Source organism: Choristoneura fumiferana, chromosome 22 (genome assembly GCF_025370935.1).
Source record: "Choristoneura fumiferana chromosome 22, NRCan_CFum_1, whole genome shotgun sequence".
Lineage (NCBI taxonomy): Eukaryota > Metazoa > Arthropoda > Insecta > Lepidoptera > Tortricidae > Choristoneura > Choristoneura fumiferana.
This window is the reverse complement of record NC_133493.1, coordinates 286,582-313,941: the sequence shown is the minus strand read 5'-3', so window position 1 is coordinate 313,941 and position 27,360 is coordinate 286,582. Positions and strand designations below refer to the sequence as shown.

Sequence of the window (27,360 nt, the reverse complement as noted above, 5' to 3'; positions counted from 1 at the left end):
GACTGGATTCAGCATAATAATATTTAGATAGAACAGAGACTGAGGTAGAAACCACGGAGGAAGTTTACCTCCAGCAGCGGAAGTGGTTTCTGGGCGGCGGCACAGCGGCACGGAGGAGTGCAGCGCGCGCGAGCTAGTCGCCGGCGTCAACCGCGCACACAGCACACGGAAATTTTTAACACGACGTTTAAATTAAATTCTATTCCAGTCGTGAATTTTTAAGAATTTCAGGTTTTCAGGTTAGAATTGTATTTTGACATTAGTTAGACTGACGTATGTTTTTTTTTTATCTGTCAGTTCGGATAGGCTAAGGTCCGGGTCGGGACATAAATATCGCCTTGTTAGCAGTGTTTAGCGTTAAATAATAAATAAATATAACGGGACAATTAACACCAATTAACCTAGTCCCAAATTAAGCTTAGCAAAGCTTGTGTTATGGGTACTAAGCAACGGATAAATATAATTATTTAGATAGATACATACTTAAATACATATTAAACACCCAAGACCGAGAACAAACATTCGTATTTTTTCATACAAATTCTGCCCGACACGGGAATCGAACCCGGGACCTCAGCTTCGTAGTCAGGTTCTTAACCACTAGGCCATCTGGTCGTCAAAAAAGCGTTTGTTTTATTAGTTCACAGACTAGAAATCACACGCGGTCACAGCGTTATTTCTCTAACCTATGACATCATGAAGCTGTTTTTATTCACTTTCTGAAAAGACAAAGGAGTTTAGCCCCTCCAAATAATATGTCTTTTTTCGTTTTCCTTTTTATTTTTCTACTGGCAACTTTAAAGTTGAACTGTCACCGCTGACGCGGGGGGGTTTTAGCGGGGCTACTATGAAATTATTAAAATCGAAAGTTCGTGTAGTTCCATCTCTCTGACACATACTGTTGAACACGAAAGTGAGAGGGACGGTACGATACAAACTTCGAATTTCGGAGTAGGCCCTCAGCTGACTGACGACGTTCAGCGACAATCAATGTCAAGTTTCATGTGTCAATTGTCAACACCCTCGATACACAAATAAAAAAATAGAAGAAAGAAAGAGCAGTAGGACGAGGACGTTGTGCGGGCTCGGATTAGCAAGTTTCCGCGATAAGGGAGCTAATTGTTTGCGCGTCGTTCGCAAACGACCAAATTGTTTGTGCAGGTAAGCCCTCTTAAAATACTTGTTAGTTTTCCGTCCGGAAAAGTGATAAAAATGTGTTGCGCTCGCCCGCCTGTTCGAATTTGATAAATAATTTAGCACCGTCAGTGTTTTCCTCTCGGGGTAAATCCCGCGGTGACTAATCTCGATGGGCTGTTACGTTTAATCTGGCTCAAGCAATCTTGACACGATCAAGTTCAGTGTTTGGTGTCGAGTGTCGGAGCAGTGCCCGCTCTGGTGTGTCGCGATGTCGCACGATCATGACGACTTTTGGGAGCACTTCAAGGTGAGGCGGCGCGGGCTCTTGAAACGACCCATTGTTACACCGCACTAGCCTTACTCTAATTTATAGTTTTTTTGCTGTTTACATTTCAGTGCAATTGATTCTAAAACATTCCTCAATGAAATAGTTATCAACTTATTCATACTCTAACTCTGTCCTGTGACTAATGTTGTTATCATTGCTGCACTAGGCTCAGTGACATCATGTTGCACAAGCATCGTTGATGAGGTTGATGCTGCATTACAGAATGTGCACCAACTACATGTGTGCATGTTTATTGCATATGATAAGTAGTTAGATGCATAATCATTACTTTTCTACCAAATTGAGAGACTTGTTAGCTGAAAGATATTTTAAACTTTATGTTAGCAACTACTACAGCTAAGGGCTCTGACAGCATCTGACTGGATGCATGGTGTGTTTGACCAGTTTTTATATAATTTCTAGTGATGGGCCGAATGTGGTTTAATCGAATATGAACTTCCGCCTAACTACGGTTCGTCAACCTGCCTCTAGTGAATTTTAAATACATGTAGATAGATAAGAAAAGATTGTTAAATTTGATTGTTGAGAAACATCTCAATGTTTAGTTTGTGAAAATTGTGAACCAAAAACTTTTTTTTAATTCAATTTACGAATTGTAATCAAGGTTTATTAAAAGAAAAGATTTATTTTTTTTGCTTATTTTACTGATATGGCAGAATAAGTAGGTTCTTTTTTTTTAGTGTTGAATGTTCAGCATTTAAACCAAATTTCGGCCGAATGCCAAAGTTCAACTCAAGCTGCCGAAATCTGGTTAAACTGAATGTAAAACTAATTTTGGGCCCATCCCTAATAATTTCTGAAGATATTTTTTGTTTATTGAATTTTCCTCGATCTGGTGGTAGACCATATTGAAGCTAATAAAATTTTGACATCAATGAAACAGCTGGACTTTACTTAGGTCATCATGGATTCCAATGAGTTTGAATACTGGTTTGGGCTGAACGAACGGCTCCATGGCAAGAGAAACTCCTTTTCCTCCATTCAGTCTTCCGCAGTCCCAGTAGAAATAAAATATGTTTGTAGGACCAGAGGTAAACAACTTCACGATGTATGTAGTTTGCTTCTTGTTATTGCATTGTACAATCTTTTCATTTAGAAAAGTATTTAGTCTAAATAATGTAGCTAAGTGGAATCATGTTCTACACAAAACTTTTTTGTATTTTTTGTTGTTTGTTATCTGCATTGAGCCACCTATATTTTGGGATAGTGTAATCTCTCTAATGTAATGTTCATTTATGTAAAACTGGTTTTAAACCACACAGGCATTCAATCATTGTGCAGATCATTGTGTTGCATCACATTATTGTAAGCATAGAGAGTACTTAGTTGTGGCACTGGGTGCTAGTCTGCCACCTGTAGAATGCAGAAGTGGCTTGCCAGTGTCCTTCATTCTGTGGCTCACATACATTTTGTCAAGTAGCAAGTGCAGGAACAGTGATCAGTCAGATGTATATCAAATTCAAAATTCAAATATGTTTAATGCCAGAACATAGTCAACACAAAAGGTCTTAGTGCAACAGGATGTAGTTCTTATGCTAATATTCAAATCATTTTCTCTCAAGCATTTACAATATAGGAAAACACAGTAAAATCGCAATTTCCTAATGGGATTTTCTTAAAAAAAATGCATTTAATTATTATTGTTGCAAATTATTACTATTATAATGTCAGTTCATTATTGTGTCAGAATATGGTAATATTGTAACAGTTTAATTTTATTGGTATTAAATTCGAATTTTATTAAAAAAATATAGTATAAGTGAAGTAAAGTATTGTATAGTGTAAAGTGGATGTGAAATATGTCAACAGCAAGAATAGACTGAGCTTCTGATCCGGCACTGCACTCTTTTCGCACTTGTACTTCACTTGATAACATTTTAAGCTGCCCGCGTCCTCTGCACTTGCTGGCTTGCGCACTTGACAAAATGTAACCAAGCCAAGAGACGGTCTACGTCTAAGCGCGCTATACCGAAGACGCGCGGCCCAGGCCAGGCTCCACGGCTTCACGTTAGCATTATATTCGGCTTACATGAAACGAATGCGGAAATTACTAATTAATGAATGTTATTTCAATAACTAGCAGCAAATAATGTTACGTTTTTAATCAGTTGCGGACTTGCGGAGCTTCGGTTTACGCCGGACCGAAGTTTGGTTCTAGGTACGCCAAAACGTGACGTAATTTTGGCAAATATGTCGCTAGTAATCTAGACAACATCGTAGGCGTAATTACGCTGAAATTTGGTACAGATTCACGGAATTTCACCGTAATTACGTCTTAGACACCGAGCCCGCTAGCGAGACGCTAGCGGGCGGCGGGACGGGCGGCGACGCGGGGAGCGTTTTCTCTGTTTGATCACGCGCGCTGCCAGGTGAGCGTCCCGGCCGGCCCGGCCGCGCAATGAACATACAGAACACGCTCGTCGCGGTCGCGCCGCTGCTCGCTGGCGTCCAGCGTCCAGTCTCGGCCCTCTACGTGTTCTGTAGAGTAGTGGACGGTGTGCAGGTGTCCAGTATGAGCGCGATGTCGGTGGCGCTGACGGTGGCGCTGCTGGCGCTGCTGGTGGCGCTGGTGTGCTGCTGCTGCCGACGCCGGCGGCAGGCGGGCCAGGTGCTGGCGCCGCCGCCGCCGCCGCCCGTCCCGCCGCCCTCAACGTGCCCGCTCCCTATCCGCAGCAGCAGTACGCGCCCTCGCCCGCGCCCTACCCTGGTGAGTTTGACCTGCGACAAGCTCTACTGTACTCCGATCTAGCCGGCATATTGCGGCAATTCGACCGCTGTGCTCAATTTATACCGATTCAAAAATACAGATATCTTCGGATGACCTTCAGAGACTGGCCATTGGCGTATCTTATCCAGGGTTATTTTTCAGTGGGGCCTGGCCTGGATTTTTGTGTGAAGATAGATATATCAGTATTATAGAATTTTTAATCGGTAGCCCAACATCCTGGGGTGGGCACTAGACCATACCGGGGTGGGCAGCCCACCGGCCCCCCTCTATATACGCCTATGAGACTGGCGTGTGGCGTGGGCGGGAGCAGTAGCACGCATCAGATCTAGATTATCATCTATTACGATGACTCGACTAACAAAATTTACAATAATCATGGAAAGAAAATTATAAGCGACACTGTAAATATTCTTACATCTGCTGTGTTAAACTTTGATTTCGCGGCCTTCCTCACCGAAGCAGCAGAATACGAGGGTTAAATCGAAACTACACGAGCGAATTTCGGCGCGATTAGGTACGCCTGCTGTTTCAATTACCAGCAACACATTTGCTACAATTACGCCAATGTTTGGCGTAAAACTTTACTTCGGTCGGGCGCTAACGCTAACCGAAGTACCGCGGATGATCGCGCTGACGTAATTTCGGAAAATGGTGTCGCTAGTTATTGCAATAACATTGCACAAATGACGCTAATTGTATTGTATTGTAATTGGAATTGTCCTCCAAAATTCGTTGCATCTTCGGCAGTGTGCTTAGACACTAAGCGTGTGGGTGGTGTTGCAGTGACGACAGCGTACCCGACGCAGACGTCGCCACACCCGGCCGCGTACCCGCACCCGCAGCCCGCGCCCTATCCGGCGGCGCCCTACTCGGCGGCGCCCTACCCCGCACAGGCGCCCTACCCCGTACAGGCGCCCTACCCCGCACAGGCGCCCTACCCCGCACAGGCGCCCTACCCCGCACAGGCGCCTTACCCGACGGCCCGAGCGCGCCTGAAGCTAGCGGTGAGTCCATACGCTGTTTCATTGCCTTTGGTCTATTCGCATATCATTTGCCATCCCCTAAGGCCATACCTTACATTGTTTTGATTGCTGCAAAGTTACCATAGGCCGCTTTGAACTTAGATTCAAGACGAGACGGCTGGCCCATTATTGGTCGAACCGGCTTTTCTGTTTCATTGCGAGTTTCCGCCGGAAAGAGATAATGAAATTTATACTAAACTCTACACAAATAGTAATTGCAAGCTATGTAACAAGCCGCCATATTTATAATATGATTATAGGTAGTTTATGATTTGATGAATGATGACTCAACATGTGCGTGACTAACTGAATTGAGAACCAGTTCAGGTTGGTGTATTGTTTTGTAATGGGATATAAACAAAAAATAAACAATCAAAGTATATTATTGTGTGTTACAGGTAATACTTTGGACGAATTGATTGGCAATGAATTGATTTTACTAGAACAATATGTATTACAAATTAAATTTAAATTGAATTTAAACGCGTCCATTGCTTGACTCATCATTGAACATTGACAGATTGAGTTGAAAATGAAATGTGACAAAAACTGTTAATGCAATATAACATTAATTTTAACTGTGAACCTATTAAAGTAGGATGTGGTCTGTAATAAGATAAAGAATGGAAACATATGATATCATACTTACATATTATAACTATTTAGCGAAGTACTACTGTGATACTTCATGGAGAAATTTGGTTGACGATTACAATGACATTGCGGTGACTATACAAATATGTGGGGCGCTGGAACATCAAAGTTCTTCATTCATCGAAGGTCCCACGATGTTACTGGAACTTCTGTTACTGTATGGGGTTTGCTTGATGCTTGATCAGGGGTCGTCGTCGAATCATGGACTTGCCATATACGGTCACGATCTTTAATTTGTGATCAATTTTAAAATAAATCCTTTGAAATGTCATACTAAAATACATAAATAAATTAAAGATCGTACGGTCACGATTTACCGACCGTATTTTGCTAACCTAACAACCAACAATGGTTGTATTCACAATCTGTGTTAACAATCAATAGACTCCTTTCTCACAAAATCATATTAATTCCGAAACAAAAAACCATAATACCAGCTTTAAAGCGATAAATCCTTGCCTCTCAGTGTTGACGTAGCCTTTTAGTGATTTGGAAAGTGCGTCCTGGACAGGGCCACTAACCGACTGACCGAGCAAGTCGGGACGCGCCGCGGCGCCGCCCACGTACGTTGACGACATAATCGTTTAACTAATAATCAAGTGACAATCGCCTTGCTTGCAAAGAGTTCCTGTTTGTGTATTCTATTGATGCGGATGTCGGTTTCTAGGAGTTCTCAAACGTTACTATTGAGCTAAGTGAATCGTCCACTAAATCGCCCGCTGTGGAAACTTTTCAGACAAAAATTTACAGTAGAATCGCATTGATTGACAAGGAAAATCATTATGAGGCTTATAGGTGCTTATAGTGAGAACTGCGTTCTACGACCTACGACGAAAGGAATCAAAATGGTTCGATGGTACCATCGGCCAAATGAGTGGTCTATCAATTTTTAAACGAATTCCTATCAACTGACTATGTTGCTAAAGTCGAACTTTCAAGTTGACAGACACGTTTATTGGCATTATTGTTTTATGACATGCAAACGATTATCAACTTTAGGGTGGTAGACCACATATTTGGCTGATGGTACCTCACATCACACAATTCCCCAAAGGATGAGAAGAATTTGTGTTTGTTACAAGTTGTGAACTCTTAGAACGTAAACGTAACGTAACGTAAGCAAGTCGATTGTCACTATCGTCAGTGGGTTATTGGTGGAACAACCGGAGGCCGTGGTGCCTAATGTTTCCGACGCTCGCGATCGCAATCAAATGACAGGCTTCGCGTACATAATCTGTCATTTGATTGCGATCGCGAGCGTCAGAAACGTTAGGCGATACAGCCTCAGGGCTACCCTTGGGCCAATGCTTGCCAAGCCCTCGGGTAATCACTGTTGTTATTCTGTGCAGCGTTCTTTGGGGTGCCGCCGCCCGGCTGGAGCGCGACAGGTGACTGAGACCCCCTCTTGTGTGTGTGTGTGTGTGTGTGTGGTGTGTGTGTGTGTGTGTGTGTGTGTTTGTGGGTGTGTGCATGGCCCTAAGACCCTGAAGTCCTGCACGTGTCGATGGCCACTATTAGTTATTACCCATTAAGATGGGTCGATATGGGCAACTGAAACAATAAGACGTTGAAATACTTGTTGTTAGAAACATCGTCAATGTCATGCGTCGTGTATGGAACGCCCATCTAAATGTTCCCGCTTCTTGCCACAGAGGCTCTGTGACAGAGCACAGCTCGGCAACCCGCGTGTGAGTGTGATGTAAACAGTAAACACGCTGCCGCTGACCCGACGTGTACTTGAACCTATATTCCTTACGTTTATCTAGACGGAGTCGCGGCAGTGACGCCTCTGCTAGCTAAAATTAGGGAGTATCGGATCAACAGATCGATACCTCGTAGTAAATAGAACTCCGTGGTCTTGTAGTGTCGTAGTCGTAAGTATAAGCTGTCGGCGAGCGGCTGCGGCTGTCTCTGTCTCGCTCGAGCGGTTGCCGTCACGTGCTCACGCGCCTGCTCTGGGTCGTCATGAACAGAACTAATCATAAGGAATACAAATGTTATCTCGTATTTTCCATCACATTTACGCGTACACAGCGCCATAACAGCCTGCTTACTTAAATGCAATGCCTCGTGTTCTTTTTTACAAGCTTTTATTCAGTCACCTGTCCCGTTGTCTGTCTGTCATCAAATCTTGCAAGTTTAATTCGACCAACTTCCAGTAGTTGGATTGACTTGAAATTTGGTGTACGTATGTAAATTGCGTGACAATGCAATAATCTGGTAGTGACATCCTGGTAGTCCGGCCAGGATCGTCTCCGCAGGACGGAACTCTTCAGCGGTTAATGGCATCGATTTGAAATTTGGTATGCAAATATAGTTTCGATGACAATGCAAGCACAGTCAACAAAAACAGTCAGCAAAAAAACTTGTATTAAAAATGAAATTTTTATGCCTAGGTTATTTTGCATTACAGCCCAAGGACTATAAGGTTTTTTTTTTATTTGTGCCACCACTTGTTTCTGAAATGGTACAAGTTCAATCCAAGAGGTTGCTTAGCTCAATTGCAATTAAAAACTTTGCTTTCTATGTAGATTACGGTAACAACAACCCATTCGTTAGAGTTAAATTCGTTACAGGCTGGGAAAATAAATATATGGCTTTTAAGCCACAAGCTCGGCCGCCTATTGCTACTGTGACGTTTCTATTCCTCTTGCTATTAGTTGTGTTCTGTTGTGTGCACTAAATGCTCACCACGTAACAGCGAGCGCGTCACGTGGCAGCTGGCAGCTGGCAGCTGGCAGCTGGAGTGGGACTTTATAATAATCTAGTTAGTGCATGATCTACATGTATAACGTGCAAGCAAATGTCTAATGTACTATTAAAATAATTTCCTTGCTCACCCGCGACCTTACGATAGTAAGCTTATGCAAAATATGCGTGTTCATTCAGTTCCTCCACCTCCACACTGTAAGAACACACACACAAATCACGCAAACCCATCTACCACCTCCACCACACCACACTGACGCATTTCGAACTCAACCAGAGCTCATCTTCAGAGTAACACAACCGTACACCATGCTACCAGTTGTTAGTGTGTTGTGTGTTGATGGGTGTGCGTCTGAAAATTTCTTTGAAGCCACGCGTGACTGAAGCGCTCAGACCTGCCGTATAAACTATCAGGCCACTGGCTGGCATGTTGAACGCTGGCAAGGGTTGTTAGGGCTTGTAGGTGCTTTCTAGAGGATGGCAACCTGACGTTATTCCCCTCGCCACAGATGAGGAAGTCCCCGACCCGCCGCCTCCGCTCCCGCCTCCGCCTCAGCCCCCGCCCTCGCCCCCGCCTCGGGCCGCGCCGGCGTCCACAGCTATGTTACAATTAAACGATCCTTGATCCGTAATTGGTGTTATTTGCCTGGTGCTGACGTAGCTTGTTGCTCGGACGATCGGACCGCTCCCATAAAATCGTATAAACCAATCGTAATGCGAATTACAATTATGAAGTATGTAGTTTCACTGAGACCGTAAACAGAAGTCTAGGTAGATAGGTAGGTACTTTCATTATTCTGTTAATTTGCCCTTGTAAAGTTATTCTGTTGCTGAGGAAATTATTAATAAATCTGACTAACACGATGACGAACGTCTGGTCAAATGTTGCAGTCGAATTTCATCCCGTTCTAGTGATAGCATTGCCTTGACGGGAACGTAGCTTGAATGACAATGATTTTTATCCTTAAGCCGAATTAGGACTTGGCAGAAAAATCGTGCAAGTCCGTGAAGCCAAAGAGTTTTTAGTGAACTAAAATAATTTCCTTGCTCACCCGCGACCTTACGATAGCTAAGCTTATGCAAAATATGCGTGTTCATGCAGTTCCTCCACCTCCACACTGTAAGAACACACACAAATCACACAAACCCATCTATCACCACCACCACACTACACTGACGCGTTTCGAACTCAACCAGAGCTCATCTTCAGAGTGACACAACCGTACACCATGCTACCAGTTGTTAGACATTATTTAGATTCTTTTTAAATTCTTTTAGTTCATTGACATGGACCTCCGCATAGTAACGGCTGATTTAATCAATTAGTTTTTAGTGGTCAATCGAGCGCCGCAATGTAATGCAACTTGCACGATTTTTGAAAACAATATTAATCACTCATTCCATCTACGGCTGTAATTGCGGTAGTTGATAATTAAGTTAAGTAAGGTATTTGCATCTAATCTTAGATGTAAAATGATACTGCCAACAAGTTCTGAGAATTAAGCCAGGAGAGTCGACTAAACAAGGACCGAAATTTTCTGCAGATGGTGCGATTAATTTGACGGAACGTCTAGTACCCAAAGGTTTTTCATCAGAATTTTTGATTCAACATTTACTACTACTTCATTGAATGCAGATATGGAATTTTCGTCAACCTGCTATTCAAAAAAATCTGAAAAATGGTTACAGGGGGGGGGTGTGTTCACTTCAGTCAAACTAGAGATTGTATCCTGCAGACAAACTGTAAAAACAGTTTTGCGGGGCTTTGTGAAAATATAGTAACAGATATAGTTTTAGTTGAAGACAGTCAAATAAATATTTTTTATTAATTTCATTAATTCAACCTCTTGCTGAAATCATCATCATCATCCCAGCCTATATACGTCCCACTGGAGGGCACAGGCCTTCTCTCAAAATGAAAGGGCTTGCTGAAATATTCCGGGACAATTGAAAGGCTTGATGGCGTGAACGAGTTGAGGAAGTTGACTTGATATTAATCCTGAGGCGTTTATTGAAAAACTTTTTACTTGAGTTTACTCTTATCATTATCACCCCACCCGTCTTTTACTAGTCTGGAAAGTTTCTGTTATATTGTCCAACAAAATAAACACAGGACATCTCAGATATTGCCACTTTAAACAGCAGAGAGTGGTGGTACGGGGCACGGGGTGGTATTAACGCTACAAACCGCATGACTTAACTCTACTAAAGCCCTTGCAACTGTAGAAGTAGCACAGATCTAATGCATCGTGGTTTTCCATCGGGAAAAGTCGGATCTCAATCGGAATACGACGGCACCCGAAGTGTCAAACAATTATTGTATCGAATGAGTGACATTTTCATATCCATTAACGTGGAACTTTATTTAGTGTCAAGACAAATGTACGGCTGTACGAAGCTGATTGAGAGAGCTAGATAAACACCAACTTTTCCGATAAATTACGATAGAAAACCAACATGCATTACCATGTGTTGCGAGTGTTGCATGCACGCAGCACGCAGTCGTCTCTTAGTGCGCCGGACGATGGCCGGACGCCGGACCCTGTCACGCATGTTGTTGTGTTGTATATAGCGCCATCGCTTTCATGGAAATGAGAATGAGGATAATGAATGGTCGCATTGTGCGCGTACTAACTCATTGATAAGCCAGAAGTGCCCGGACAAATTCGTTTAGCCGGTGAGTGGTGACAACTGCGTGGTAAGCAACGCCGCGACTCGTTGGCACCGTCATTACGATAAGCGGTAAGCCGTACGGCTGGAGGCTGCGTTCCACCAGAGATGTGCGAGGTTGTGTTGCGAGGAATATGTTTTCATTAACCAATAGAATCGCTACATTGACCTATCCTCGCACAGCACATCTTTAGTGGCAACAGGAGGATAGGAAAATGAAGCGTTCTCGAGGTTAGTTCCCGATTCGCCGGATTCTTGTTTCGTCGGACAACGATAAACAAAACTATGAAAATTTAGTGGCTTTAATCATATTATTGCAGCATCAAAAATACACGCTGTATATTTCTAGGCAAATATTTCTAGGAAGTCACGCAACAACAAACAAGCAAGAATCCGACGAAACAAGAATCTGGCGAACCGGGAACTAACCTTCTCCGGTTCCTAGCGAAGTCCTCGCACATCTTTATGTAGTCATATAGCAATTCCGGCATTCTGCGATGAAATGAAGCACATTTGCGATGTAGCCGCTACGCGAAGTGCCCATTTTACGATCTAGACTTACTAAGATCCAGTCATTTAGCGATTTAGGCTTTTTGCGATGAAGCACATTTGCGATGCAGCCCTTATGCGATGTGGTCATTTTGCGATCTAGCCATTCTACTAGTGACCCTCTGGTGGGAACGCATTCTACGAGCGATGTCGCTCTCCGTTCGATCCGAATCCGTGAAAATACGGACCGGAGTAGTTGTAGAACAATTTTTATGGTAGTTTACGTAGTCGCCATAAAGATATTTCGGAGCGGACAAGGTGGTCAAAAATATCGAAACATGAACTCTAATACCTTAATTATAGAGTGCATGTGCCGATATTTTTGACCACCTTGGCCGCTCCGAAATATCGATGGCGGCTGTAGTAGATCCGATTTCCATAATTCGATTTCACTACTTCCTAACGCCCAAGTAAAATTTTTGTATAGAGTTAGATGTTCAAATTACAATAAGTCCTTTATACAGGACTCTGGGCGTTAGGAGAATACTATATACGAGTAGTTGTATGACTACGCCGGACCGTATTTTCATGGATTCGGATCGTGTAGTGCGCAGCCGTCTCTAAGCAGAAATGTAGTACAGTTTATTTTCGAATTAAAATATTTCTCCACTTGCGTCGTAGTCATTAGTAACCAGTAGCCTAATGTCAGTTAAATTATATGTATAAATTACAGTATTTTGAACACCATGTGTAATTATCTAATTTGATTATGTATTTTGTTTGGTATTTATCTTGATATATTGGTCCCAAACCTCTCGTTCTGAAGGATACTCGTACAGTCGAGTTCTTAAACTTGTGAGCAAAAATTTGATCAAAATTATCTGAATGCACGCCTCTACGCCGCTAACAATAGAGTCGTGTTCAGATATTTTTGATCAAATTTTTGCTCACAAGTTTATCAACTTGACGTACAGCCTACACATAGATTTGCTAACTACTTTCTTTTATAATTATAAGTGATGTTTTGTCCCGCAGCACTGCCGCCGTCGTACGAGCAAGCCACGGGCGTCAAGCACCCGGCCTACAACCCCCACGCGCCGCACTAGTGGGGGGGGGGGGGGGCGCCGTGGTGCCAGCTGGAGACTGGAGGATTGCTCGCAACACGTTTCAAGGCTTTGCTGACATTACAGGGATTTTTGTAGAGATCATTTAGAACGACTGCGTTTTATAGGTACCTTTAATTTTTATACTTTTTTCCAAAAATAAATAAAACTGGCTTAGAGTTGCTCGTCAGTGAGTCAGAATAAAATGAGAGTTTCTTGAAAGGCTGGCTCAGGCTCGTTCTGTCGTTTCCTAAAATGTCTGCTATTTGTTTCCTATGATGGCTATTTCCTAAATTGTTCGCTTCTTATTATGTCCACTTCCAAAAATGGCCTGATTCCTATAATGTCAGCTTATTATGATATCTAATTCCCACAATGTATGTTTGCTATAATGACCACTATTTGTGTTCTACAAACCTGTTTCCTAAAATGTCCGCTTCTCTATACCATATGAATTGTATACCTAATGTCATGAATTGATGGGTTTAAAAAGAAAGGTTTAAAGATTTTTATTGAACATAAAAAACATTTATCAAGTATAACTATGTTCGTAACCAGTTTGATTTAATTTAAAGTTTATTTTCTTCTTTTTTAGAGCATTTAAATAATGTGAAGTCTGTTAAAATTGTTAGAATTATTTAGGTGTAGCAGATGAAAGTTGTTGGAAATTGATCCTAGGAATACTATTTATATGAGAAACAGACATTATAGGAAACTGACAAATATGAGAACCAGCCTTTACAGGAAACAGACATGTAGGTAAGAAGTAGACATCATAGGAAACTGACAATGTGGGAAGAAGGCCATTTTGAGAAGCAGATATTTTAGGAAACAGACAGAACGAGCCTGAGCCTAAATATCGCTAGATGGCGTTAGTATCGAAAGGTCGGTTTGCCGTTATAGTCTAGCTTGCGATTGACTCGTTTAGCTTTTTGAACCAATCAGCCAATCACAAACGTGATGCAAACGTCAAAGTTGTCAAACGGAGCTCAAGATACTACACTGAAAAAAAGGATCGCTGAATTGTTTGGCTACTTGACGTTTAGCAAAAATTAACTAATTAGGAACCAAAATTATGCTAATATTGCAAAACTGATTTTAGTAGGCCTTAGTTTTGTAGTCACTCAAGTTATGTCACAAGCAGCAATTTGTTTTGTTGCCGTTAGCAAATCTTTTTTTTTCAGTGTAGCGCCAACAGCCTGTCACAGAAACCCTAATTGAATTGCCATTAATTTCCAATAAGGACAGTAAGAAACTGAGTCGCGTAACTGGGTGCTTTCGCTACAATCATATATGGGTACAGTCAGCATCAAAAGTAGCTGGTTACTTTTGTACTTTGTCGTTTTACAGCCACGTACTTAGCGCCATACAAGATTGGCAAATGTTTTAATGTGACAGAGTTTATGCTGACCGTATCTATTGACATTTCCATGTACCTACTGCCGAGAAAATCAGTGGAATTTATTGTGAAAAGATTCTAGCCTGGTACCCGATTGTTTTGCGACTGGACATGGTTCTTTCTCTAATAGTGACTATCTGATTTTGTCCTAAATACTTTAAGATCCATTAGGGAGGTAAAAAAATGTAGAAAATTATTTTTACGTAATTTAATTGTACGCTTTACCGGATCTAAGGGTGTTTAGTTATCGAAAGTCGATTTGTAAGTCTTGAAACGATCTCCGGCGCCGGGCTGCGCTGGCGCACTCAATGTGATGTATTTTGTGAATGACTCAATGTATATTTAAGAATTAAATACTATTCAAATTTGATGTTGCTGACGTCAACGATAGTAAACTAAAATATAATATTATAGTTAGGTACATACTTTAGGAAGCGATTCCTCGAGGGTATTTAGTCACGCGGACGGCGGAACAGAAGGTGCTGACAACAGTCAAATTGCAAAATTTAAACAACGAATTAAATCTTGATGGTATTTTGAAGAGCATTAAAATACATAAGAAAATAATACTATAAATAATATAACTCTTAAATAAAATGTACCTTTTAATTACTAAGTAGGTAACTACGTAACAATTTAGAAAAAGCAAAAAAAGAACATTTAAGCAAGACTAAAAGAATTAGTTGAAAAATTCCAAGTATTCAATTTAATTTTCTGATCAAAATACCACCAAGACTATGAGCGAAAATCACGAAAGTTTAAAGCGTTAATTTTCTGGTGTTTTCTACTTTTTAATTATCACGTTTGGTGACTTTTATCTTATGGTGCAGTCACCTGCATTAATATCTGCCACAGCGGAGCGTGCAAAAGTATCTGACACGTCCTACAGACCCTAGAAGTAGAGTCGTATCACTTATTTATGCACGTTTTATATTGTGTCAGATATAGGTGCTACTGACTGTACCTCATTGCGGCTGCGCCGGCGCCGATCGCCCCAAGTTGGCTCTTGTCAGCGTCTCGATTGGCTTAAAAGTGTAATCAATCGAGTCACAAATACCCGACTATTTCTTCCAAAATATATTCTGATATAATTTCCTGATTTTAGCGACCGGAACTGCCTCTTATTATAACTAGAGATTATTTTCTTATGAGATTTATTGTGGACGTAGAACTTAATTTGTCGTATCTGGGCCAATCAACTTTTTTACCGACACTAATCTGTCCGCGACATTTTTCAAATAATTGCAGATTTTTGTAAGTAAACATGTTTTTTCTGTAATTTCATAGATGTTGTACGTGAATACATGCCATTGCTACGTAAGTTCAACCTATTAAACTGTAAATATCTTGTTGGAAGTACGATTTTTTTGTTAACGCCAGAGACAATTTTGGTAACGCAGGAGACGCCCAAAGTGTCGGTAAAATAGTTGATTGGCCCATCTAATCTTAAGTAGGTACCGTAGGGTCGGGTTACTTTGGCTCTGAAGGGTAACTTTGGCCGTTGGGATTTATCAGTCTAGGTTTTGTTGCATTGAAATTCTGGCACATTACCATATAGCCTTTATACGCGTTTATATTTATAGCATCTCCTGTAACTACGTACCTATCTACGTACGTAACGGAATCTTTGAACTTAATTTCCCACCCACTTCTTATTGTGGTATTGACACGAAACTTGGCAATCATGCGTAGTTTTGGTGACAATACAATACAATATATAATGGTAATATAATAATATGGTGGCATCGAGCTGATCTGATGGAGCCGGAAGCTAGGCACTGGAACTCCAAGAGGGAACAACGTACCCGTGTTTGGGCTTGTTGGAATAGTCTTAGTGTGCACTTTGACCAAAAATGGGTGTTTTTAGTTTTTTTTTTAACTATCTCTATTATTTGTTAGAAGACCTACTTGTTTTTTATCATACCATAGAGTTACCCTAGGTCAAAGTACCCCATTCTTACGGTAGTGTTGTATCGAGTGAGTTTTGTTCACTCAAGTCAAGTTGAGAGGTGTTTAAACGGAAATGGATCCGAATCATTAAACATCGGTTACATGCTCATTCTGGCGTCAGTTCAGTCCATCGTTCTGGTTCTGGCACAATGACGACAGGTTACCGCGTAATGTAACCCTCTCAGACGACGGCCGACGGACTGATGCTCCAGATTGATGTAAAATAACCGTTTTCAATAGATTTATTAGATAGATGCATTTATTTCCTTATGAAAAAATACAGTATAAATACATGTAAGGTAATTAAAAGAAATTCACAAAAGGATCGTCAAACTGTATAAGTACAAAAATAATAATATATGATAGTAGAAAATTACAATAAAATGTCAGTTAAAAATAGAATTACAATGTCAAATTAAAATTAAATTTAAAAATAATAACAATAATTAGGGTTAAAAATGTAAGTGAAAAATTGTAACTACGTAGGTACTATGTCAAATGTAATAAATTGTAACGATCGATCAAATTAATAATAAAAAATAATTAAAATGGCAATGCTATAAAATAAAAAGTAAAAATAATAAAAGAAAAATATAGTCACAGAATGTGAAAAATGACAAATTTATACGAACAAATATACTTCAACAGAAAAATAAAAATAAAAATTTAAACAAAATGGTACTTAAAGGTACAGACACAATAATAAAATTATCCAGTCAATTAAATTTAATTTCACTGTACTCTTTTACTGAGTGAGTACCTACAGTGATTTGTCCAAAAGAAGTTTCTTGAGTCGAATAATATTTGTCCATCCTTTGTGAATGACAAAAAACTAAAATGATGGACTGAACTGACGCCAGAATGAGCGTGGGACTGAAGAATTCGTATAGTAACACGTGTGCCGCGTATCTACATCAAAAATAGGTGAAGCGTTATGGAATATACACCGCAAGGTGCGTCGAAGAAACCGATCGCGTACAGCGTGGAACCTTTCAGCTGCGAATATGTTGATATTCTATGCACCTGCTGTGAAATTGATTGAGAAAAGGTTCTTCCCTGGTAAGTGATTCAGTTTCTTCGACTCTTCAGCAGTGCCGGATTAAGACTATTTGCAAGCCCTAAGCAATCCACGCCTGTGGCCCCCCCCCCCCCCTCCATCCATTAGTAGAAGGACCAGCCTTACCTTTGGTGCTGTTTATGGTGCCCCCAAGACGTGATGCTTAAATTGCTTTTGGGCTAATCCGGCACTGCTCTTCAGGTTCTTACTCGACGGTGCAAACTAAACTAGCGCGTGTGATTGAATGTCGCTAGATTTATCTCCTGCTATAAATCAATCCAATTTGTTCAAACGCAGTAGAGCGTTTAAATATACCAAAACTAATTTTTGGATCGGCTGCGGTAAAACGCATTCGGTGCTGGCAACACTATACACAGGGGCGGGCCAATTACTACCTAATTAACCAACTACGTGCGATTTGGTCGTGGAGTTTGGCGACCCCTTTACATTCGCGTGGGCCAGGGGTGCTCCCCAAAGACCTTTAGACAAGGCTAGACAAGGTGTCTTCAAACTTTTCTGGAATATTCAGCAGTTGGTTGGATTCGTGTGGCTGAACATCCCTGGAAATGTTTTTTGATACTTTTTAATTGTTTTTGTGAAGCGTTTCCATACATTGATCGAGCCAGTGCCGAATGTGATAACGTAGAAACACAGCGAGCCCAGATTCATTTTGCTCTTGTACTAGATTTGGCTTCTGCATCTGCAGTGGTATTCTCAGGTGTAAAGATTTCAAAATTTGTATAGGTTTAATAAGGGTACATGCGGCAGCAGGGGCCAGGGACAGCGTGAGCGGTCCTGGTGGATCTTTGGGTTTACCAAAACATGTTGTAGGAGTCACAAAACTACTAACTAACGTGCAGTTTTACACAGTGCAATGGAAAATGTATGAGCGGTCGGCAGTTACGTTGTAGTTGGAAAGCACTCCTCCATCTGTAACGGTAATATCGTTTTGATATAAAGAAAATTGTACGCGGTATTGATTGTGAGTCGAGGCGCACTATGGTAGGCATTTTATTTTACCATGATTCTTGTGGCGCTGTTAATGTTAATGATACATATGTTCTAGAATGATTTTAAAAATTCGATAGATAATATTTTATAACCCCGACGCACAATAAGGATAAGGGTGATATATAATTTTAACTATATGTTTCTGTCTGTGTGTCTGGTATCATACCACGGATGAACCGATTTTGATGCCTTTTAATCGAAAGCTCGTTTAACCGCGATAGTTCCTAGATAAATTGCATTAAAGTTAGTTCATTCGTTTTTGATATATTTAAATTTGAAATGACAATGGCGGGGTGTTTGGACTTTTTCAAATTGGTTAGGCTATTTGAGGAAGGGTTAGTATCACAGGAATCATGGTGAAATGATGGCCATAATGCACTATAGAGAGTAGGTATTAGTAGCTGTGACGCATGGAGCTAGTATTATTATGTATTTGTTGTTCTGTAGAGGTATTACGATTAGTTAAAAGTGATTGAAGACCAAAATTTAGTTCAATACGGATTACAAGTCATTTGAATCTCAATAGAGTTGGTGATTATCTGACTATGGAATTACTTATTTGTTTTTAATGCTGTTGCTCATTATTCGTAGGTATATATTAGTTATTAATTGTCCCCTACATACACGTCTGTTGGGTGGTTTTCCATTGACTTATCGATAACTGTAAATTAAATTTGATTTTTCTAGCTCAAAACTATTACTGTTTTGAAATGTTCATCCTAACTAGATAATATTTGAAATGCTAAAGTATAACCTCTGTTTACGCTTATATCGCTGATAGAAAATTGCATAGTTCTCGCCTCTGCTGTCGCATCACCTAGTGGAATGTTCTTAGAAGGAAGTTTATTTTGTATCCCGTCTTTTGACGTTATTTTTGGCTTTAAGATACCTAGTTCTAAGGTGCATTTCTGTGAAGTGGAGAATGATGGTGAAGAATTAATGTTTTGTACCAAATATAAACTGTTGGAATACGTGGTGGTTTTATTTGACGTATGACAGCATAGAAGCTTGTGGTTGTACACACGGTGTCCACTGGCTGCAATCATAATCATCATGAAGAAGTATAATAGTAGATTATTGTCGTGGTCTGGAAGTAGGCAATTGCTGGCTGAGTATGAGTATTAAACGGACGGGCTTGCGAGTCCGTTTAACTAATACGAAGCCAGCAATTGCTATTCCAGCCGAGACTAATATAAAGCTTTTCTCAAAAATGGTGAATAATTCTGAAATAGAATAAACTTTTTCGCAAAATATAAAATTTAATTTTATTCCAATATTTTTCTTATGCTTTCCCGCCTTTTTTCATTAAAAATAAACTGCAGGTGTATTTATCCACCGAAAACACCACAAGCTATTTCAGACCCAATAGAAAAAGTCCGGAGTTCCAACAAAATATCTGATACCGGCCATTAGACTTGGCTGTATACGACTTGTGCCAACATTTCCATGGCCTTTTTAACTTTAAAAAAAAATGTGACTTGATTGCAGGCGCGCTAATGCATTATTGTCGAGCGAGCGCGCCTGTAATCTTTTTAACTTTTTAATTTGTCGCTGACCATAAACTATGCACTTCACCTTCTGATATGTAAAGAATAATGATAACTTTTACGGACATTTTTGAGAAAAGAAAATTGGTGGTTTAACCTATCGCCTCTCAATCAGAGGTTCGAGGGTTCAATCCCCGGCCCGCACCTCTTGAGTTTTTCAAAATTCATGCGTGAAATTACATTTGAATTTTACTACGAGCTTTAAGGTAAAGGAAAATATCGTGAGGAAACCTGCGCACACCTGTGAAGTAATTCAATGGTATGTGTGAAGTTCCCAATCGGCACTGAGCCCGAGTGGGAGCTGCGGTCGAAGCACTCTCATTTTGAGAGGAGGCCTGTGCCCAGCAGTGAGACGTAAATCGGCTGGGATGCCTGGGATGATGATGATGAGCGATATTGAAGGTGAACCACGAGAGTTGCTTGGTCGCTAGACAAAAAGGTTAAGAAGCGCTGGTTTATGCTGCATGTGCAGAGGTTTATATGCCTTTTTACCCGACTGCCCGAAGGAGGGTTAGTTAAACATATGAGTTTCATTTAATAAAGGATATAGTTTAATATTTTTTTTCGAAGTAGATTTTTTTCACATAATCAGTAATTTTTGGAATAAAAATCCTCGTACTTCCCTTTGAGACTATCAATTATAATAAAAACATTTGGAAAATGCAAATACCATTTTACTCGTATTATATACTAACATTTTACAGGTTCACGCAATACTGTCACGAAAGACGTAAGTATTTGGATCAAGAGGAAAGATGAAAACATTAACGTTACCTACAAATACACTCTTACTCATTCCTTAGGTATACATAAGTAACATGTTGGCCAAATAAGTTTTTGAAAGTAGGTAAGTGTACATTTTTTACAAGACATTCCTCGTGGCCCAGTCACGTTGCAACTTAGAAGGCCCTCCGGTGGTAATATCGGGCTAAAAATACTTAGCCTATGTTATATTCTAGCGATATATATACATAAACATACAATTCATGTTATTGGGTAGGTGTCGCCGCCCGCCCTCGCTCTATCGTCGGGAAATATGTAGAGTCATTTTAGAAAGCGCCGTCTGAGGGGGGGGAGGGTCTGGCGCCGGAGTGGCGGCACACTTGTTGCCGCGTCTGTCTCCCCCCCCCCTCCGTGCCGAATGTCCTGCGGGATGTTATTGCCCTTCTACCCGTTTTCCCACTACGCAGCTACCCTGGCACTGTGTTCCTTGTATGTAGATGATAGTGTTATTTAGGTTCCGCAAATGACGGCACTTGCAGTTTTGTAATAATTATAATTTTGCGCTGAAATGTTGTGCGTAGATATAAATATTTGTAAACGACATACTTAGTTTTGTTTAAACAGTAGGTAATGGGGAAGGTTCTGGGAGCACAGTGCGAGTGCGTGTCGCGCAGCGGGCGGCGAGGGCCGGGCGGCGCAGCGCAGCCCATCGCACAGCTCACATGTTCATCACTTATACACCAAATATCATTAGTCAATCTAACTTCAAAGTGGTGGGTTTTCCGAAGTGTTCTGTTTTGATTGTTTTTTGTACTAGACGCTCGTGACGGGATCAGAGTCTGTAGCTCAGGCGTTTAAATCTGGAATTCAGCGGACCTGATAAAAGACAGTAAGTAATAAACAGCTCTGAATTATTCACAGTTATCATAAGTGAGTTCCCGTTATTTCGACGCTATTGCTTACAGTGCTCGGTCTACATTACCACCAGAAAACCAAGTAGAACTCTCTTTGGTCTAAACGTGATCCTGACCTTGGTAGTTGCGAGGAAATCGGGAGCTCATAAAGATAATCACGGTTTACGTCCAGTAGAAAACGTGTCTAAAGTATGTATGTGCGTAGAGATAGTGACTACATTGCGAATGATGAGTTTCTTGCCGGATTCTTCATAGCAGAGGTTTTTCCGAACCGGTGGTAGTTTTTTTTTTGACATTCATAAGTGCTTGTTATAGCCTAAATTGAATAAAGATATTTTGACTTTGACTTTGACTTTGATGAGTTTGTAGTAGGATTTAGTAAGGATGATGCTTATGTTCAGTTTGATATAAAGTTGATTTTAGTAATGAAACGCGTCGTTACAAGTAGGTATGTAAGTAAGTAAGTACTTTTGTGATGTTGGACGGTAAGTGAATTGAACACAACCTTAGAGTTTGTTATCTGACTTTATTCTGTGCTAATTTTAATATTAACTAGGTACATGACTTTATAAGTACCTACCAATCTACGGCTAGAGAATATTTTGTATGTGGTAAGCTGGTGAGGCTCATACTAGGGTACACTTAGTTGTAGAGCAGTCAGGGAAGCTTGCTATTGTTTTGATGAGCTAGTGGATTGATCGTGGCACTTGCAAGAGTTTCACTAAATTCAATTAAAGTCTGTTTAATTATTGTTAGATTGTTGCCATTATATGTATTAATAGCCAAAATAACCTTTCCTTTTCAATTATTCTTATTAAGTATTATCAGTTCATTGAACACGTTTATTGATGGTCATCAGCCGTTGGGCGTTTTTCCAATAGCCGGTATAAAAATCTATGGCTCGCTTTTTTGCTCACGGGCGCCGACGCTGGCTCGGCGTTGAGTTCCGCCGGCGCCGTCGCCGTCACCGGGGTAGCAAGCTTTCCACGCGGTGCCGGCTCGGCAGAGCTGCATGTTGTATATGAATTGTGCTGAAGTCCGTGTCAGTACTGTACCACTCACCGTATTTCCGATATTTTTCTCTATGCATGGGTTTTGGTTGGTAATAATTTCTGTCGGGTGTTCATTAGCGGCCTCTTTCGGTACGCCTTTAATGATAAACGTCGGTTTCAGCGCTCTGGCCGGTTCAGCCCTGACTTCGCCACTGTCGTTGATATTAGTACGTAAGAGGGCCGCATCTCTCTGCTCGGCGTTGTCAAACTCTACCCTGACTTTACCGTTGGACAGGAACTTAGTGGTGGCCGGGGCGTGATCGGTGTTTCGAAAGGTCACTGACCTTTTCCATGCCTGTAGGGTTTCGGCGGCATTTACTGAGGGTGTTTTGTGGGTGATTGTGATGGCGTGTCTGGTTTTGGTTTAGAATAGGACGGATCCATTGCTTCTATGAGTAAGGTAAAAGACGACTAAGACACCTGACGTGGGAGTGGGCAGCAGCACTGTCTCTGGTCTACTACTTACGAACTCCGCTGCTGCTGCTGTGCTGCTCTTCCTCTACCTGTCTCTGTCTGCCCCAGGAGCCAGTCGCCCCGCGCGCGATGGGGCGCGGCGGCGGGGTGGTGGCGGGGCGCGCTCCGTCGCAGGCCGCGTACTACGTGGCGCTGGGGGCGTGGCGCTGCTGCTGCTGCTGCTGTGCTGCTCTTCCTCTACCTGTCTCTGTCTGCCCCAGGAGCCAGTCGCCCCGCGCGCGATGGGGCGCGGCGGCGGGGTGGTGGCGGGGCGCGCTCCGTCGCAGGCCGCGTACTACGTGGCGCTGGGGGGCGTGGCGCTGCTGCTGCTGCTGCTGTGCTGCTCTTCCTCTACCTGTCTCTGTCTGCCCCAGGAGCCAGTCGCCCCGCGCGCGATGGGGCGCGGCGGCGGGGTGGTGGCGGGGCGCGCTCCGTCGCAGGCCGCGTACTACGTGGCGCTGGGGGGCGTGGCGCTGCTGCTGCTGCTGCTGTGCTGCTCTTCCTCTACCTGTCTCTGTCTGCCCCAGGAGCCAGTCGCCCCGCGCGCGATGGGGCGCGGCGGCGGGGTGGTGGCGGGGCGCGCTCCGTCGCAGGCCGCGTACTACGTGGCGCTGGGGGCGTGGCGCTGCTGCTGCTGCTGTGCTGCTCTTCCTCTACCTGTCTCTGTCTGCCCCAGGAGCCAGTCGCCCCGCGCGCGATGGGGCGCGGCGGCGGGGTGGTGGCGGGCGCGCTCCGTCGCAGGCCGCGTACTACGTGGCGCTGGGGGCGTGGCGCTGCTGCTGCTGCTGCTGTGCTGCTCTTACTCTACCTGTCTCTGTCTGCCCCAGGAGCCAGTCGCCCCGCGCGCGATGGGGCGCGGCGGCGGGGTGGTGGCGGGGCGCGCTCCGTCGCAGGCCGCGTACTACGTGGCGCTGGGGGGCGTGGCGCTGCTGCTGCTGCTGCTGTGCTGCTCTTCCTCTACCTGTCTCTGTCTGCCCCAGGAGCCAGTCGCCCCGCGCGCGATGGGGCGCGGCGGCGGGGTGGTGGCGGGGCGCGCTCCGTCGCAGGCCGCGTACTACGTGGCGCTGGGGGGCGTGGCGCTGCTGCTGCTGCTGCTGTGCTGCTACTTCCTCTACTTCTGCATCACCAAGATCCACGGTCAGTCGCAACGGACTCTTAGGCTGCGGCTCCACTGAGGCGGAGACGAGTGGAGCGGAGAGGAGACGTGTAGGGATCGACCAATCATATTACATCTCGTCTCCGAGATGTGGATTTCAAGTGGATTTCAACTAATATGATTGGTCGATCCTACAAGTCTCCTCTACACTCCGCTCGTCACCACCTCATGCTGCATTTCCACCAGAGATGTGCGTGGATGCGTTACGAGAAAAAGGTTTGCTACGGACCAATAGAAATGCACTTACCTATCCTCGCTCAGCGTAGCTCCTATGGAAACAGCTCAGCGGCTAAGTTAACGCAATCAAGAGATACAGTTTTTAACACATCCAACGGTGTTGAATCAAAACCTAAGGAGTACTTCCAGTTGTCCTGGAAACTTGGGCTTTGGTATAAAGGTAGCTTCGGTATGAAACTTTGCCATGGAAATTGATAACTGAATCTTAGAACCGATTTAGACACCAGGTGTTAATACCGGAACCGCTTTTCGATTCTCGCAGAGCTGTCAGAGCACGAGTCCTTGTGCGGGGGCGCTAGCGGAGGCAGAGGGGCGGGGGCGGAAGCGGAGGCGGGAGCGCGCGCCCCGCGCCTCCGCCCGCGCAGGCGACCTACCCCGTGCAGCCAGGTACCACGCACCATCTCAGTAATATGTTGCAGTCATCCTGTTGTCTTCCATTATTAGCCCCGACCTACGCCACTTTGTGCAATTTCCTGAGCATTCCTGAACTTAAGTTTTTGTAGATATTTTCGTCTCTGATTTGATCCTGCACAAATTTTTTTCGATAGCAAAAGTGACGTTTAAACCTTAACAGCGTAGTGGTATAAAAGATGACACGAAGCGATGGAATTTACGGAAACCATTCTCATCAAGTTCTGTATTTCATTCCAGTGGTGAGAGACAGCGCCACGGCGATAGCCAAGCTGTGCAAGCAGCTGCCGCGCGTGGCCGCGGCGCCGGCCGCGCTTGTCCCCGCAGGGGGAGGGGGCGGGGGAGGGGGCGGGGAGGGGGCGGGGAGGCGGGGGGACAGGGGCGGCTCCGTGGCCTCGGCCACCACGCTCAGCGAAGACACGGCCACCACCGGCGACAGCGCCGCCTCCTAACCTAGCTCGTTGCCCCCAGCTTTTAGCTTCTCGGAACCCGTTCCAAGGGTTTGGTAACACCCCAGAACTTCATCAAAAAGAGCTATAGGTAATTATCATTGCAAGTGTCACAGGGGTGGTCTTAGTATGACTGCATTTAGGAGCCCTAAAAACTTACCCACGGAACGCTAAAGTTCCGTGAAATTTGCTAGGGTTTGGCGAAACGAACGTAATTTTTGGTGTTGTGAGTCGCGTATTTTCGGTCACGTCATTTTTGCTGCATTCGGATTTAAGGTCACAGCTCATTAGAGCCACCCGGCACCCGACCAGCACCGCCACGACTTTCGGCGTTCACTCGTTGTCCGCAAGTGGTCCACGGGTGGACGCCGCGTTGACAACGAGTGGACCTCGCGTGGTCCACGAATTTCCTAGTAGTCAATACTGACTAGCGGACTGTCACCGAGTGGTCCACTTGCCGTCGCGCGTTACAACCTCGCGAGTGAGGCGATCCGGTGACGCTACGGAGTTGATGTAGTGAGCGCATACTCATACAAATCCATACGAAGAATACTAACCGCTCGAGACGAGGCGGTGCTGGTCGGCTGCTGTGAGCCGTGAGTGTGATGTGACCTTTATACTAAAGTTCAGTTTCTGCACACAGCGACGCAAAATGAGTTTGACATTAATATACCTAAGACTTTTGTCTGAAAATACGTGACTCATCCCAGCCTATATACGTCCCACTGCTGGGCACAGGCCTCTTCTCAGAATGAGAGAGCTTGGTTGGATCGGAGCTACGTTACTCACAACTCAAAAAGTTACCTACGTCTGTTTGGCCGCACACTACAGTAACGCGAATCTTGCTGACAAACAACTTATTATTTAGTTATTTAACTTTTAGGTCTCATAATCCCCAAAAAATATCAGTCATGTTCTCTACTATTTTTTTTATTCGACTGGTTGGCAAACGAGCAAGTGGGTCATCTGATGGTAAGAGATTACCACCGCCCATAGACACCTGCAACACCAGGGGGATTGCAGTTGCGTTGCCAACCTAGAGGCCTAAGATGGGATACCTCAAGTGCCAGTAATTTCACCGGCTGTCTTACTCTCCACGCCGAAACACAACAATGCAAGCACTGCTATTTCACGGCAGGATTAGCGACCAAGATGGTGGTAGCAATCCGGGCGGACCTTGCACAAGGTCCTACCACCTGCTAAAACTATATTATATGGTAGAGGTTTGCAACTGCACCTCTCGTCAGTGCACCTGGGAGTTTTCCCCATTAAGACTGGTAGAAATATATGAACGTACCAACGACAGTCTCAGCGTTTTATCTCTCTCCTAAGCTTTTTTAGCCTTTATCGACTTTTTATGAAACTTATTACGAAAAAGTGAAGCCATATCAGATACATCCATTACCTTACTTACACATAACGTATTCGTAAGTCGATTTAATGTCCCCGGAGATTTTGTACAAGAAAAAAATATATTAGGTCTTTTTAAACGATTGAAATGCAGCCCATATGCCCAGTGGACCATTCCACGAATACTTATATAATGAATATAAACAACTATGAAAGTTAATCTTAAATTTATTGTACTGTTTTGGTAATCAACTGTTTTGACTGCTAAAATCATTCGAAATATCAATGTTATAAATATAAATTTGTATTATACCTGGCTACTTGCCCACCTCTTGCAATAGAGTTGCAATCGGCTGCTTGGAATCACATTTTTGTAGTCAGAAGTTCTCTGGCTATACCTGTAAGCATCACGTCGTCCCATTGACTACATGTGCTGTTAACCTTTTTACTATCCTTACAATGAAGTTTGTACGTTAAACTACTGATCGTAAACTAACTTTGATCTCTGTTAATGAAACGACAAATAATATAAAATACACGTACCTATATTATTACTTTTGTTAAGCTACTGCCAAAGATTTTGATAGTTGTGATTATGCAATACCTCTCTTGTTGTTGTGTACGTTTTATAAATGTCTATATTTTAGGCTAAGTCTAGAATACATTGATGTTTAACCGTGTGCCGTCCTATATCAAAAGACATGCATATTATTGTGAATACATTTATATCTGCTTCTAAGAGCTTAACGTGTACTGTATCTTAATAGGTTAGTTAAGAATCAGGCTGTGA

General features: G+C 43.0%; 1 protein-coding gene and 2 pseudogenes across 1 annotated transcript in view; all 3 read left to right on the top strand.

The window, feature by feature from the left end:
- The window catches only part of LOC141440121 (uncharacterized), a 25,281-nt pseudogene extending 12,361 nt beyond the window's left edge, over positions 1-12,920 (top strand).
- The window catches only part of LOC141440447 (doublesex- and mab-3-related transcription factor A2-like), a 251,496-nt gene that overhangs the window by 40,303 nt on the left and 183,833 nt on the right, over positions 1-27,360 (top strand). The window lies entirely within an intron of this gene.
- Positions 23,801-25,223, top strand: LOC141440120 (uncharacterized; annotated as a pseudogene).